The following is a 14656-nucleotide window of genomic DNA, read 5'->3' as shown; positions in this document are numbered from 1 at the left end:
CTCCAGACCAAAGGACAAATTTCCACCGGTCTAATGTCCATTGTTCGTGTTTCTTGGCCAAAGCAAGTCTCTTCTTTTTATTGGTGTCCTTTTGTAGTGGTTTCTTTGCAGCAATATGACCATGAAGGCCAGATTCATGCAGTCTCCTCTGAACAGTTGATGTTAAGATGTGTCTGTTAATTGAAGTCTGTGAAGCATTTATTTGGGCTGCAATTTCTGAGGCTGGTAACTCTAATGAATTTATCCTCTGCAGCAGAGGTAACTCTGGGTCTTCCATTCCTGTGGCGGTCCTCATGAGAGCCAGTTTCATCATAGCGCTTGATGGTTTTTGCGACTGCACTTGAAGAACTTTAAAAGTTCTTTAAATGTTCCATATAGACTGACCTTCATGTCTTAAAGTAATGATGGACTGTCATTTCTCTTTGCTTATTTGAGCTGTTTTTGCCATAATATGGACTTTGTATTTTACCAAATAGGGCTATCTTCTGTATACCCCCTTACCTTGTCACGACACAACTGATTGGATCAAATGCATTAAGAAGGAAAGAAATTCCACAAATTAACTTTTAAGAAGGCAACCTGTTAGTTGAAATGCATTCCAGGTGATTATCTCATGAAGCTGGTTGAGAGAATTCCAAGCGTGTGCAAAGCTGTCATCAAGGCAAAGAGTGGCTATTTGAAGAATCTCATATATAAAATATATATTTTTTGGTTACTACATCACTTTTATTCTACAGTGCAATGTAGAAAATAGTAAAATAACTAAAAACCCTTGAATGAATAGGTATTCTAAAACTTTTGACCGGTAATGTATATTTATTAAAATATGAATATCATACGGTGGACACCTAATTCTATAGGCCTTTTAAAATTTCACAAATGTCCTATTAATTATAATCTTCCCTGTCATTGTGTCCGATGAAATGGCTTAATTTTTTATGAACATTTTTTTGTTTTCACATGAAAATCTATCGCCAATTGGATCGAAACCTAGCTATAGACACCCTTAAGACTCTGGCAAGTGCGATAGTCCAGTGTGACTTTGTTTATGCCTGCACATCATGGTTCACCAGCAGCCCTAAACATCTAAAGAATAAACTACCAGCCAAACAAGCTTGTAAGAATTGAACTCTCTCCTCATAGTCATCTGGAGGTTGAGAATTTTTTCTTCTTCTCTCTCTGTAATGTATCTGTATCTATGTATTTATGTAAAAAAAATAGGGACAACAATGGAAATAAGTCCTCGACTTTATTGTGCAACCCGGTCACTTAAATAAATATTTGTGTGTATATATGTTATTTTTTAACTGACAGATAAAATCAATCAATCAATCTATCCAAACTGTGCAGTGGTTAATTGATGAATGGAAAGAGAGATTTGTTACAAAAAAGTTTAATGACGTTCAGAGATTGCCTTCATTACTGGGTAAGCCTACAAGGTAGGAAGGGATGTATTGTGGTGTTGAAAACGCAAACCATGATATTGATATTGAAGTGCCCAAAGTTGGTATGTTTTTTTTATTGGTTTTGTGGTGCATTGACACAGAAACCTCTTGGTGGAAAATTTGTTGCATATATTTTATAGGGGGCACCTTGAATTTGACCAGCTCCTCCCCCCTAGTAAATGTCAATCTGCCCTAATCAAAGTGTACAGTATACGTGCAGTTAGCATTATATTCCCTAAGGAATCAAGTAAAAATAGTTTTTAATTCAAAGTACACTTGTATAAATCCTATTACTAGTCTATATCAACACTAATATTTGTTCATTCTTACAAGCTCAGTCAGCATTGCAAACTCAACCAATCCGCATTAGCATAGTTAGCATTCCACACTCAACCAACATAATCCAATTTGTTGTTCTTGTGTGTGTGTATGGTGTCCTCTCAGGATGGGGACCAGAGGATGAAGATGCAGAACATGGTGAAGTTCCCTGTGATCGGGATGGACATGGCGCCCCATATGGTCAAGCGGAGCCAGAGCAGCTGGAGCCTGCCCTCGCACTGGTCGCCATGGAGATGACCTTACGGGATGGGCCACGACCCAGAGGACTACCTGTATGACCTGTATGCTGTGTGTAACCACCACGGGACAATGGCGGGAGGTTATTACACAGGTTAGCTAACAACACACACATATGCACACACACTCTAATATGTTCCGGCAGCAATAGGGATAGTAGTTGACAGGGTTGCTGACTCAAATCCCAATGGGGTTACAAGCAGCATACCACCCTTCATCCCACTACTGGCTTGCCTCTGAAATTAAGCAGGGTTGGTCCCTGGATGGGAGACCAGATGCTGCTGGCAGTGGTGTTGGAGGGTCAGTTGGAGGCACTCTTCTCCCTCCCAAAATTATGATATCCCAATTCCACAGGGCAGTGATTGGGGACATTTCCCTGTGTATGGTGCTGTCTTTCGGATGGGATGTTAAATGGGTGTCCTGACTCTCAGTGGTCGCTAAAGATCCCATGGCACTTATTGTCAACGTAGTGTTAACCCTGGTTACCATCATGGCCACCTAATCATCCCCAGCTTCCAATTGGCTCATTCATATCCCCTGTATCTATTCCCCAGGTTGTTGCTGTAAATGAGAATGTGTTCTCAGTCAACATACCTTGTAAAATGAAAACTTTGTGATGTGGGAAAAAATGTATACAGTTACACATCGCAATCTAGTTTTTGACGATGTCATTTAAAAATATATATATATTTCACCTTTATTTAACCAGGTAGGCCGGTTGAGAACAAGTTCTCATTTACAACTGCGACATGGCCAAGATAAAGCAAAGCAGTGCGACAATAAACAACAACACAGAGTTTCACATGGGATAAACAAACGTACAGTCAATAACACAATACAGTTATATCGATATTTAACTCCAAGTATCGATTTGTAATCATCCTATAGCTTGTTCTCCATTTTCTTTTTAAATAGTAAGCCGACATGTTTTCAGCACTTTTATTTCCCTGACTGATCAAAACTCATTTTCTCATGCTCTCTCATCTCTCTCTGCAGCAGGCCTATAGTGAGCATTTGGAACATCAAATTGCAATAAAATTGATTCGCAATACATTTACAATTGTGAGAATCACATACATATCGTATCGGCACCTAAGTATCCTGATAATATCGTATCGTGTGGTCCATGTCAATTCCTAGCCCTAGTTACAATGCTGTTGTGCCCTTGAGGAAGTCACTTTCTCCATATATTGCTAAATATACAGTCCACCATACATAAAAAAAATGGAAGCAATGTGTGTGCTTTTTCTATAAAAAAAATATATAAAAAAAACGCATTAGGGAGGTGATTGGAATTCATATCCCTGCTCTTTTTAGAAACTAAAATAATTGAAATCCACTGAAATATCTAGGTAACATGATCAATGACTCTTTATCCCATCCTTATTCTGCAGCTCACTGTAATAACTCCATCGATGGCATGTGGTACTGCTTTGATGACAGTGATGTCCAAGCCATATCTGACGATGAAGTCTGCAAGCAGAACGCCTACATACTGTTTTATCAAAGACGGGCCACCATCCCATCATGGTCTGCTAACAGCTCTGTTGCAGGTAAGAGTATGCATTTGTTAAAAAAACAATTTCATTCACAATTCTATTGATTGCAAAGTTTTACAAACAACAAGATGCAACATTGTCATAGATGGATAGTACATGGCTCCAGACAAACTTTTTCCATGGTGGCACCAGTCCATGATATGGTCGCACCCTCCCAAAAATACGGCGCCACGCAATAAAAAACATTTGTAAGCATCCTCGATTCAGTCTTATGTAGCTAACTTTGAAATTGTGTTTTTTACATTGGATAAAAGTAAAGACTTAGAGCTAGAAAATGGTATATCATACACTGCAGCTGAGGAACAATGGGAAAGTAAATTCTGCTTTGAAAGTTGATAAACTTGTAACCCCACATTTGAGAAAATGGCCCTTGAATGTTTTGGTACACCTACTGGAGAGCTTTTCTTTCTCTACAACCATTCAGGATCGTTCACACCCTCTTAAGCCTTAGCCCCTCCCATCTCTTTAAGGATTCACATGTGAGCCCATATGGTAAACACACGGTATATGAAATAAAATGTATGTTTATTTGTCACATGCGCAGTTTATACAGAAGGTGTTAACGGTACACTGAAATGGTTACTTGCATAGTAGCAATATCAAAAACAGAAAGTGTCCAAATAATAATATTGTTTAAATATTTTATAATTATTAGATGATGCTTACCAGACACACTTGTATAAATCGATAGGGCATGTGAAGGAAATGCTATAACCCCCCCCCCCAGCCACATCTATCTAAGTGGATGTGTCTCTATTGTCGAGACATGTACACATGTTCATGTAATAAACCGGCCAAAGTATAGTCTTTTATTTAGACATTTAGCTAGCTAGCTAAACAATGAACCGGCATAATCCCAACTCATACTACTACCAATACAAACATTGTCATAGCTGTAATATGAATCTGCAGGAAGCTAAAGCTAACAAACTAGGTGCAATGTTAGCTAGCTAACATTAGGCAATAACGCAGTGCAAATGGATTTCTGATTCAAATAATATTGCTACACAGATCATACACGTAACGTTAGCTAGCGAGCCAGCAAGCTAATGCTCGCTAGCTAACTAACAGTATGCTTTAGCTTGCAATAAAAATATCTTTCTGACAAAATTAGAGACTTATATCTGAAAATATAGCTAGACTCTTACCTGTATACTTGGATGAATGCTTCACGGCAGACTGGAACCATTTAACTCCATTTTGTTTGTAGCTACATCTTGTTTGGACAGCGTTGTGTCAAGTCACTCTGGTTCACACTGACCATGGCATGTGCAGAAAGTGGCTCATCACTTTTTCCAACTGATCTGTTGATAGCACCTGCTAAATTCAGTGCATCAATGTTGTTGAGAAAAGTACCAAAACTTTCGTAGTTCTCGATGGCTAACGTTATATCTTTCAAAAACAGCACTGTAGAATGGACTATCAACACATACTGAACAGCTCACGTTATAGACAGAAGCATGCTACATGGCAGTCCAATCCGAACTCATCTCCCGGCATGTCCAGCCCATCCATTATCTCAGCCAATCATGGCTAGTGGGAAGGTTCCTTACTTTTTCCGTGGCTAAACCAATCACAATTTAACAACTTAATTCATATTTATGGATGGAATACAAGTTTGTTATTAAGGCACATGAAAGTTCACATGTTCCCAAAAGCGTTTCTGCCAAAAAACACATTTTGATCAAAAATACATGTTTACGTTCAAATGCCTCTCCTGTGAAGTAGTGATGTGTGACATGCACCTAGTTTCCTGAAACGATTCACATATGGTAATTCACAGTGCTTTATTAAGAAGTGTAATACACTACTGAAAAACTCGCACAGCCAAGTCAAAGTGTCGTAAAATGAGACTAAATGGTCGCAGTCTGGAGCCCTGTAGTAGAATATCTGTCTCATTTGTTTTTTTTAAATCTCACATCCAATCTCCCTGTAGAATTCATGTCCTCCCTGACTGAGACACATGAGTTAACCATAGAAATATACAGTACATAGAGGTAACTGCCAAAATAATGAGGGATAAAAAGTATATTGAAAGGTGTGGGTGTGGTTCCTGAGATAATTACCCGTCCTGCTGTGTTCCGGTCAAATTGGATTGATTTACTACATTTACATTTACATTTAAGTCATTTAGCAGACGCTCTTGTCCAGAGCGACTTACAAATTGGTGCATTCACCTTATAATATCCAGTGGAACAACCACTTTACAATAGTGCATCTAAATCTTTAAGGGGGGGTTAGAAGGATTACTTTATCCTATCCCAGGTATTCCTTAAAGAGGTGGGGTTTCAGGTGACTCCGGAAGGTGGTGATTGACTCCGCTGTCCTGGCGTCGTGAGGGAGCTTGTTCCACCATTGGGGTGCCAGAGCAGCGAACAGTTTTGACTGGGCTGAGCGGGAACTGTGCTTCCTCAGAGGTAGGGAGGCGAGCAGGCCAGAGGTGGATGAACGCAGTGCCCTTGTTTGGGTGTAGGGCCTGATCAGAGCCTGAAGGTACGGAGGTGCCGTTCCCCTCACAGCTCCATAGGCAAGCACCATGGTCTTGTAGCGGATGCGAGCTTCGACTGGAAGCCAGTGGAGAGAGCGGAGGAGCTGGGTGACGTGAGAGAACTTGGGAAGGTTGAACACCAGACGGGCTGCGGCGTTCTGGATGAGTTGTAGGGGTTTAATAGCACATGCAGGGAGCCCAGCCAACAACGAGTTGCAGTAATCCAGACGGGAGATGACAAGTGCCTGGATTAGGACCTGCGCCGCTTCCTGTGTGAGGCAGGGTCGTACTCTGCGAATGTTGTAGAGCATGAACCTACAGGATCGGGTCACCGCCTTGATGTTAGTGGAGAACGACAGGGTGTTGTCCAGGGTCACGCCGAGGCTCTTAGCACTCTGGGAGGAGGACACAAGGGAGTTGTCAACCGTGATGGCGAGATCATGGAACGGGCAGTCCTTCCCCGGGAGGAAGAGCAGCTCCGTCTTGCCGAGGTTCAGCTTGAGGTGGTGATCCGTCATCCACACTGATATGTCTGCCAGACATGCAGAGATGCGATTCGCCACCTGGTTGTCAGAAGGGGGAAAGGAGAAGATTAATTGTGTGTCATCTGCATAGCAATGATATGAGAGACCATGTGAGGATATGACAGAGCCAAGTGACTTGGTGTATAGCGAGAATAGGAGAGGGCCTAGAACAGAGCCCTGGCGGACACCAGTGGTGAGAGCACGTGGTGCGGAGACAGATTCTCGCCACGCCACCTGGTAGGAGCGACCTGTCAGGTAGGACGCAATCCAAGCGTGGGCCGCGCCGGAGATGCCCAGCTCGGAGAGGGTGGAGAGGAGGATCTGATGGTTCACAGTATCAAAGGCAGCAGATAGGTCTAGAAGGATGAGAGCAGAGGAGAGAGAGTTAGCTTTAGCAGTGCGGAGAGCCTCCGTGACACAGAGAAGAGCAGTCTCAGTTGAATGCCCAGTCTTGAAACCTGACTGATTAGGATCAAGAAGGTCATTCTGAGAGAGATAGCAAGAGAGCTGGCCAAGGACGGCACGTTCAAGAGTTTTGGAGAGAAAGGAAAGAAGGGATACTGGTCTGTAGTTGTTGACATCGGAGGGATCGAGTGTAGGTTTTTTTCAGAAGGGGTGCAACTCTCGCTCTCTTGAAGATGGAAGGGACGTAGCCAGCGGTCAAGGATGAGTTGATGAGCGAGGTGAGGTAGGGGAGAAGGTCTCCGGAAATGGTCTGGAGAAGAGAGGAGGGGATAGGGTCAAGTGGGCAGGTTGTTGGGCGGCCGGCCGTCACAAGACGCGAGATTTCATCTGGAGAGAGAGGGGAGAAAGAGGTCAAAGCACAGGGTAGGGCAGTGTGAGCAGGACCAGCGGTGTCGTTTGACTTAGCAAACGAGGATCGGATGTCGTCAACCTTCTTTTCAAAATGGTTGACGAAGTCATCCGCAGAGAGGGAGGAGGGGGGGAGGAGGATTCAGGAGGGAGGAGAAGGTAGCAAAGAGCTTCCTAGGGTTAGAGGCAGATGCTTGGAGTTTAGAGTGGTAGAAAGTGGCTTTAGCAGCAGAGACAGAAGAGGAAAATGTAGAGAGGAGGGAGTGAAAGGATGCCAGGTCCGCAGGGAGGCGAGTTTTCCTCCATTTCCGCTCGGCTGCCCGGAGCCCTGTTCTGTGAGCTCGCAGTGAGTCATCGAGCCACGGAGCGGGAGGGGAGGACCGAGCCGGCCTGGAGGATAGGGGACAGAGGAAATCAAAGGATGCAGAGAGGGAGGAGAGGAGGGTTGAGGAGGCAGAATCAGGAGATAGGTTGGAGAAGGTTTGAGCAGAGGGAAGAGATGATAGGATGGAAGAGGAGAGAGTAGCGGGAGAGAGAGAGCGAAGGTTGGGACGGCGCAATACCATCCGAGTAGGGGCAGAGTGAGAAGTGTTGGATGAGAGCGAGAGGGAAAAGGATACAAGGTAGTGGTCGGAGACTTGGAGGGGAGTTGCAATGAGATTAGTGGAAGAACAGCATCTAGTAAAGATGAGGTCAAGTGTATTGCCTGCCTTGTGAGTAGGGGGGGAAGGTGAGAGGGTGAGGTCAAAAGAGGAGAGGAGTGGAAAGAAGGAGGCAGAGAGGAATGAGTCAAAGGTAGACGTGGGGAGGTTAAAGTCACCCAGAACTGTGAGAGGTGAGCCATCCTCAGGAAAGGAACTTATCAAGGCGTCAAGCTCATTGATGAACTCTCCAAGGGAACCTGGAGGGCGATAAATGATAAGGATGTTAAGCTTGAAAGGGCTGGTAACTGTGACAGCATGGAATTCAAATGAGGAGATAGACAGATGGGTCAGGGGAGAAAGAGAGAATGTCCACTTGGGAGAGATGAGGATTCCAGTGCCACCACCCCGCTGGCTCGATGCTCTAGGGGTATGCGAGAACACGTAGGCAGACGAGGAGAGAGCAGTAGGAGTAGCAGTGTTATCTGTGGTAATCCATGTTTCCGTCAGCGCCAGGAAGTCTAGGGACTGGAGGGTAGCATAGGCTGAGATGAACTCAGCCTTGTTGGCCGCAGACCGGCAGTTCCAGAGGCTGCCGGAGACCTGGAACTCCACGTGGGTCGTGCGCGCTGGGACCACCAGGTTAGAGTGGCAGCGGCCACGCGGTGTGGAGCGTTTGTATGGCCTGTGCAGAGCGGAGAGAACAGGGATAGACAGACACATAGTAGACAAGCTACAGAAGAGGCTACGCTAATGCAAAGGAGATTGGAATGACAAGTGGACTACACGTCTCGAATGTTCAGAAAGTTAAGCTTACGTATTTACTAGTTTTCTCTCTGAAAATGTACTTCATTTAATCTGATTGTCATAAGGTCCCATGACTTTGTCCACATAGGGCATCTGAACACACAAAATACATGTTGATGATTTTCATTACATTTTGGGTGTTTTATTTAACTTTTGTACACCTGTGGTGTTCCTGGTCAAAAATGACCAGTCATTAGAAATGAATGGGTGAGACTACAATTAGTGTATAAAATTTTGTTCAGGCACATGCCCAATCATCAGATGGGCACACTTCCTCTCCCAGACCCCCACATGCATGTGTGTTTGAGCACATACACACACACACACACACCTCACTCCCCTTCTTGGCTTCCCTGGCAACCCCCACGGGAACCTTTCCCTAATAGAATCACCCTCTTAAGGTGAATCTTTCCCCCACTGGAACCACACCTGTTGGCATCCTCACAAACAATCGCAACGTTGTTTCAATAGTATATAGAACTTTTCTTGCAGCTCTGGTGTATAAAGCTTTTTTGAGGCCTTTCTCACAATTCATTCTGTGACAGCACAATGACCAAACGATACACTGTATTTGAGGCTCTTGATCATATCTTTCATCATGACACTGGTGAGGAGGAGAGAGTCCTTGTTAAACCTTGACACAAAGTAGTCTGTGATAAATAGCACAATATGTTTTATCTGAGTATTTGTTATAGTCAAAATCATCCATTCATTATGCTTTTTTTATCTCAAAAACGAGTTGTATGAGCACAGGTCAATGAGGCCTACAGGCCATAAATAGTAAATAGAAGTTCAAAACTTGTAATGTTCACAAGAACTTAAGTTGATAAAAAGATCTAACACAACATTAGGTGTTAATATATGTATTTATAATCAGCTATAATGGGGTGGTCACTTTGGACCGGGGACACAGTTAATTAACATGAGACAAACACAACAGGAGGGTTAAACAATTAATACATCCCAACATGCTTAGGGTCATGTATAAAAATGTCCAGTTGCCCATTATTTTGGCTACCATGGCTAGAAGAAGAGATCTCAGTGACTTTGTAAGAGAGGACTCAAAGGAGCATAGGGGTTTTAAAATGTGTGTATGTCTCCAGGTCTCAACCCAATTGAACACTAATGGGAGATTCTGGAGTGGTGCCTGAGACAGCGTTTTCCACCACCATCAACAAAACACCAAATGGAATTTCTCATGGAAGAATGGTATCGCATCCCTCCAATAAGGTTCCAGATACTTGTAGAATCTATGCCAAGGTGCATTGAAGTTGTTCTTGTGGTGGCCCAACGCCTATTAAGAAACTTTGTTGGTGTTTCCTTTATTTTGTCAGTTACCTATATGTGCACACATGATTTATATAGTGTATATTAGGACTGCATGATATGGGCAAAAAATATAATAGTATATTTTTTTAACAAATATTGCGATTGTGATCTGACTTGCGATGAAGGTCCAAAGGTCAAAAGACTGAAAGCATAGAAATAGAATGACTTATATTAAGAAAGAAAAGTGGAAATCAGCATTGTCCTTGTTTGGAAGAATCTGTTAGCTGCATTTGACCTAACAGAACAGCATGCAAGCTTTATAGCGAATCTAACCTAACAGAACAGCATGCAAGCTTTATAGCGAATCTAACACCGACGAGGAGGAACTGCCATGCTTGAGTGGCAGGGGGTAGAGCTTTGTGCATGGGAAGTAGCAGCGAGAGGAGAGAGTAAGACATGACAAATGGAATAAATTATAAAAACGGAGGTTACATGCGGCTGATTGGCATTTCAAAATATTGGATACGATACGGATCTCTTGCGATATGGATATTGTGCATGTCAGTATTGCGATTTTGATGTGAATTCAATTAACTGTGCAGCCCTAGTGTATATATATACAGATAAACATATATGCCCTTTGTTGGCTCCTCCCAGGTTCGACCAGCTCGTCTCTGTGTGAACACTGGATCAGCAGGCTGATGGGGAGTCGTCCTCCCAGCCAGGCCTCTTCCGGCTCATCCAGACGCACCTCGCTGGCCTCCCTCTCCGAGTCGACCGAGTTCACTGGAGAACGCAGCGAAGACGACGGTGAGACAGCCACATTTACATAAGTATTCAGACCGTCAGTACTTTGGTGAAGCACCTTTGGCAGTGATTACAGCCTCGAGTCTTCTTGGGTTTTACACTATAAGCTTGGCACACCTGTATTTGGGGAGTTTCTTCCATTCTTCTCTACAGATCCTCTCAAGCTCTGTCAGTTTGGATGGAGTGTCACTGAACAGCCATTTTCAGGTCTCTCCAGAGATGTTCGATGAGGTTCAAGTCCGGGATCTGGCTGGGCCACTCAAGGACATTGAGACTTGACCCAAAGCCACTCCTGCGTTGTCTTGGCTGTGTGCTTAGGGTCGTTGTCCTGTTGGAAGGTGAACCGTTGACCCAGTCTGAGGTCCTGAGCACTCGGGAGCAGGTTTTCATCAAGGATCTCTCAGTACTTTGCTCCATTCATCTTTCCCTCGATCCTGACGAGTCTCCCAGTCTCTTCCGCTGAAAAACATCCCCACAGCATGATGCTGCCACCACCATGCTTCACCGTAGGGATGGTGCCAGGTTTCCTCCAGACGTGAGGCTTGGCATTCAGGCAAAAGCGTTCAATCCTGGTTTCATCAGACCAGAGAATCTTGTTTCTCATGGTCTGAGAGTCTTTGAGTGCCTTTTGCAAACTTCAAGCGGACCTTTTACTGACAAGTAGCTTCTGTCTGGCCACTCTACCATAAAGGCCTGATTGGTGGAGTGCTGCAGAGATGGTTGTCCTGGAAGATTCTCCCTTCTCGACAGAGGAACTTTGGAGCTCTATCAGAGTGACCACTTGGTTCTTGGTCACCTCCATGACCAAGGCTCTACTTCCCCAATTGCTCAGTTTGGCCAGGCGGCCAGCTCTAGGAAGAGTCTTGGTGGTTCCAAACTTCTTCCATTTAAGAATGATGCAGGCAACTGTGTTCTTGGGGACCTTCAATGCTGCAGGCATTTTTTGGTACCCTTCCCCAGAGCTGTGCCTCGACACAATCCTATCTCGGCGCTCTACGGACAATTCCTTCGACCTCATGGCTTGGTTTTTGCTCTTACATGCACTGTCAACTGTGGGACCTTATACAGACAGGTGCGTGCCTTTTCAATCATGTTCAATAAATTGAATTTACCACATGTGGACTCCAATCAAGTTGGATGATCAATGAAACAGGATGCACCTGAGCTCAAATTAGATTTTCTTTGCAAAGGGTCTGAATACTTACGTAAATAAGGTATTCATTATTTTATTTATTTATACATTTGCAAAAAAATCTCCAAACCTGTTTTGCTTGGTCATTATGGAGTACTGGGTGTTGATTGGTGAATAAAACAATGAATTTAATCAATTTTAGAACAAGGCTGTAACAAAAAGAAAATGTGGAAAAAGTCAAGGGGTCTGAATACTTTCCAAATGCACTGTATATCAACATGATGATGGTGTCGGCCCTATTTATACAGTAACTTACTTTCAGTCCTTTTTGTATAGCAGAAAAAAAATGTATAATTCTTTAATATAATTCTTTAATATCAGCCTTTACTAGCTTAAAACCTGCTGATAAAGGAGGTGATGAACATGCAGGTTCTGAGTCCACTCAGTCTAGTACCAGCGCTTTAGTTTTATCTCTCTTTCTTCTTCTGTTCGAGGAGGCTTCTCCACCCGCCCAGCGATGCGGAGCATCCAGAGACAGACCTTCTCTTTGCGCTCCAACATGGCCAGCCCTCTGGCCATCAGTGAGAACAGCTCCAAGCCCTCCTGGTCCCTCTCAGCCAAGCTCCATGTGCGTTCCAACTCGCCCTCGCACTTCTCCCTGGAGTCTCACTCCTCCTCGCCCACCCTGGAGAGGATAGGCGAGGCAGCTGATGACAAGGTCTCCACCTCCTGCTTCAGCGGCTCTACGAAACCCGAGGTAAAGTTCGGAGGTAAGACACCCCTAGTGGTGGTGGAGGGTAATGCAGGGGCTAAAAGGCTCCTGGAGCAGGTGCTCTCCAAGCCTGTTCCCCAGGCTGAGCTGAGGAGCTCCAGCCTGGCAGGGGGTAACAATAACAGGTCCACGATCGTGGAGCCAGGCAACCCGGGTCAAGGAGCGGTCACTAAGGAGCCCAAACAATGAGGAGTGGGGGGAGGGGAGGGCACTGGGGCCAGGAGAAGCTCTGCTAAAATTGTTGAGACCGAGAAGAGCCCCAAGAAGCGCCCGTCCAACCCCTCACCTACCCCATCCCACACCTCCTCTGCTACCCACGCATCGTCGCCTTCTTGAACCCAAGCCAAGAGCATGGCGGCCACAGCATCCAACCCCAAAGAAAAAAGCGAGGATGCAGTCACCAAAACCAGCAAGACCTCCTCCGCCAAAACAGCCACCCCCTCCAAAAAGGAGCCCTTGCTGACCCCAGAGACGTTGCACCCTGAAACCGCAAAACAAACGAAGGGCGGCTCCCCTGGATCCCACAGTTGCTCGGCACACACGCCGAGGAAGACGTCGCCCAGAGGGACGGCGGAGAGGAGCTCTGCATCAGTGAGAACCAGAGCAGCCGAGAGGAGCGCCAGCCGGGAGACTTCACAGAACACCTCAGTGTCAGAGAGAGGGTTGAACAACGGCGGTTCCTCCTCCACAGCAAGTGGTGTGTCCCGGGGAGGGGAGCGAGGTGTCGCTGGCCGGGGCGAAAGCAGGGCGGGGCGAGGGCCGGAGTGCAGGGCTGGAGGGAGGAGCACCAGCAGTATCTCCTCCATGACCAGCCTGCGATCGTCCAGTTTGGGCATGGCACCAGCAGCAGAGCCCTCCAGGGGATCTCAAAGGAACAGCAAGACTGAGGAAAAGGGGGTCAACTTCTTCAAGAGTGCCCTGAGGCAGAAAGAGACACGCAAGTCCACGGACAGGGGGAAGCCCACCACAACAGCCAAAGCAGGGACAGGTGAGGCTAAAGGCAGCCTGGAGGAGGGGCCTGGGAGGGGGACTGGAGAGGGGGCGGGCGATGGAGCAGCCAAGAGGGCCCAGCAGGGGAACCCAGAGGCCCAGATGAACACGCCCACAGCCAAAGACAAGGAATCCTCCAAGACGTTGACCCCAGCCAAGCACTCCATACTGTCCTCCGCCAAGTCCAAGTCATCCGGATCGGAGATGGGAGTAGCAGAGAAATCCTCTGCCAATGGGAAAAAACCTCCGGAAAAGAAGTTGCTGCCATCCCGAAAGATCCCCATCAATTCGACACGAACCACCCAGAAACCCAAGTGAAATATCCTCGGGGACCCAAAAACGTTCTCTGTAGTGCAGCTCTAAGGTGTCTCAAACATTGAACTAGATCTCCTCTTTAGGAGAGACTTTTGAAAAGCACCTCTAGCTTTTCATTGGCCCCAGATGATTGAAAGCTGCCATATCTGACAGTCTGTCACTGTCCATTTTATTATATAGTTATTTAGAAAGGGATTGAAAAGCACTTTGTATGGATTGCATTGTTAATAATTCTTTTGAAAAATTATACTAATCAAATGGATTATTATATAGTATTATATAAATGTATCAACTGCACATGTAATTACATTTTTACCTGGTTCTGCAGCATACTTTAAGGAAGTTCGCCTTGGGCAGACGTTGAAATGAACTTGTGTAGCTAGATGCAAGTGCATTTGTTAAGCAGTGAAATGATGACAAACCCTGTGAATCACACAATAGATCGAACATGGATTACTTCTGAGTAACCAGAGCTAGTTAACGGGCAGTGTTTACATCTCTGGCTTCTTTGTACTTTC

General features: G+C 45.1%; 1 pseudogene; it reads left to right on the top strand.

Annotated features, from left to right (window-relative positions):
• The first annotated feature begins 1896 nt into the window (after nt 1–1896).
• LOC106578319 (ubiquitin carboxyl-terminal hydrolase 31-like) lies at nt 1897–14287 on the top strand (annotated as a pseudogene).
• Nucleotides 14288–14656: the final 369 nt, after the last annotated feature.

Source organism: Salmo salar, chromosome ssa19 (assembly GCF_905237065.1).
Source record: "Salmo salar chromosome ssa19, Ssal_v3.1, whole genome shotgun sequence".
Lineage (NCBI taxonomy): Eukaryota > Metazoa > Chordata > Actinopteri > Salmoniformes > Salmonidae > Salmo > Salmo salar.
Note: the sequence above shows the minus strand (reverse complement) of the source record. Positions and strands in the feature narration are given on the sequence as shown.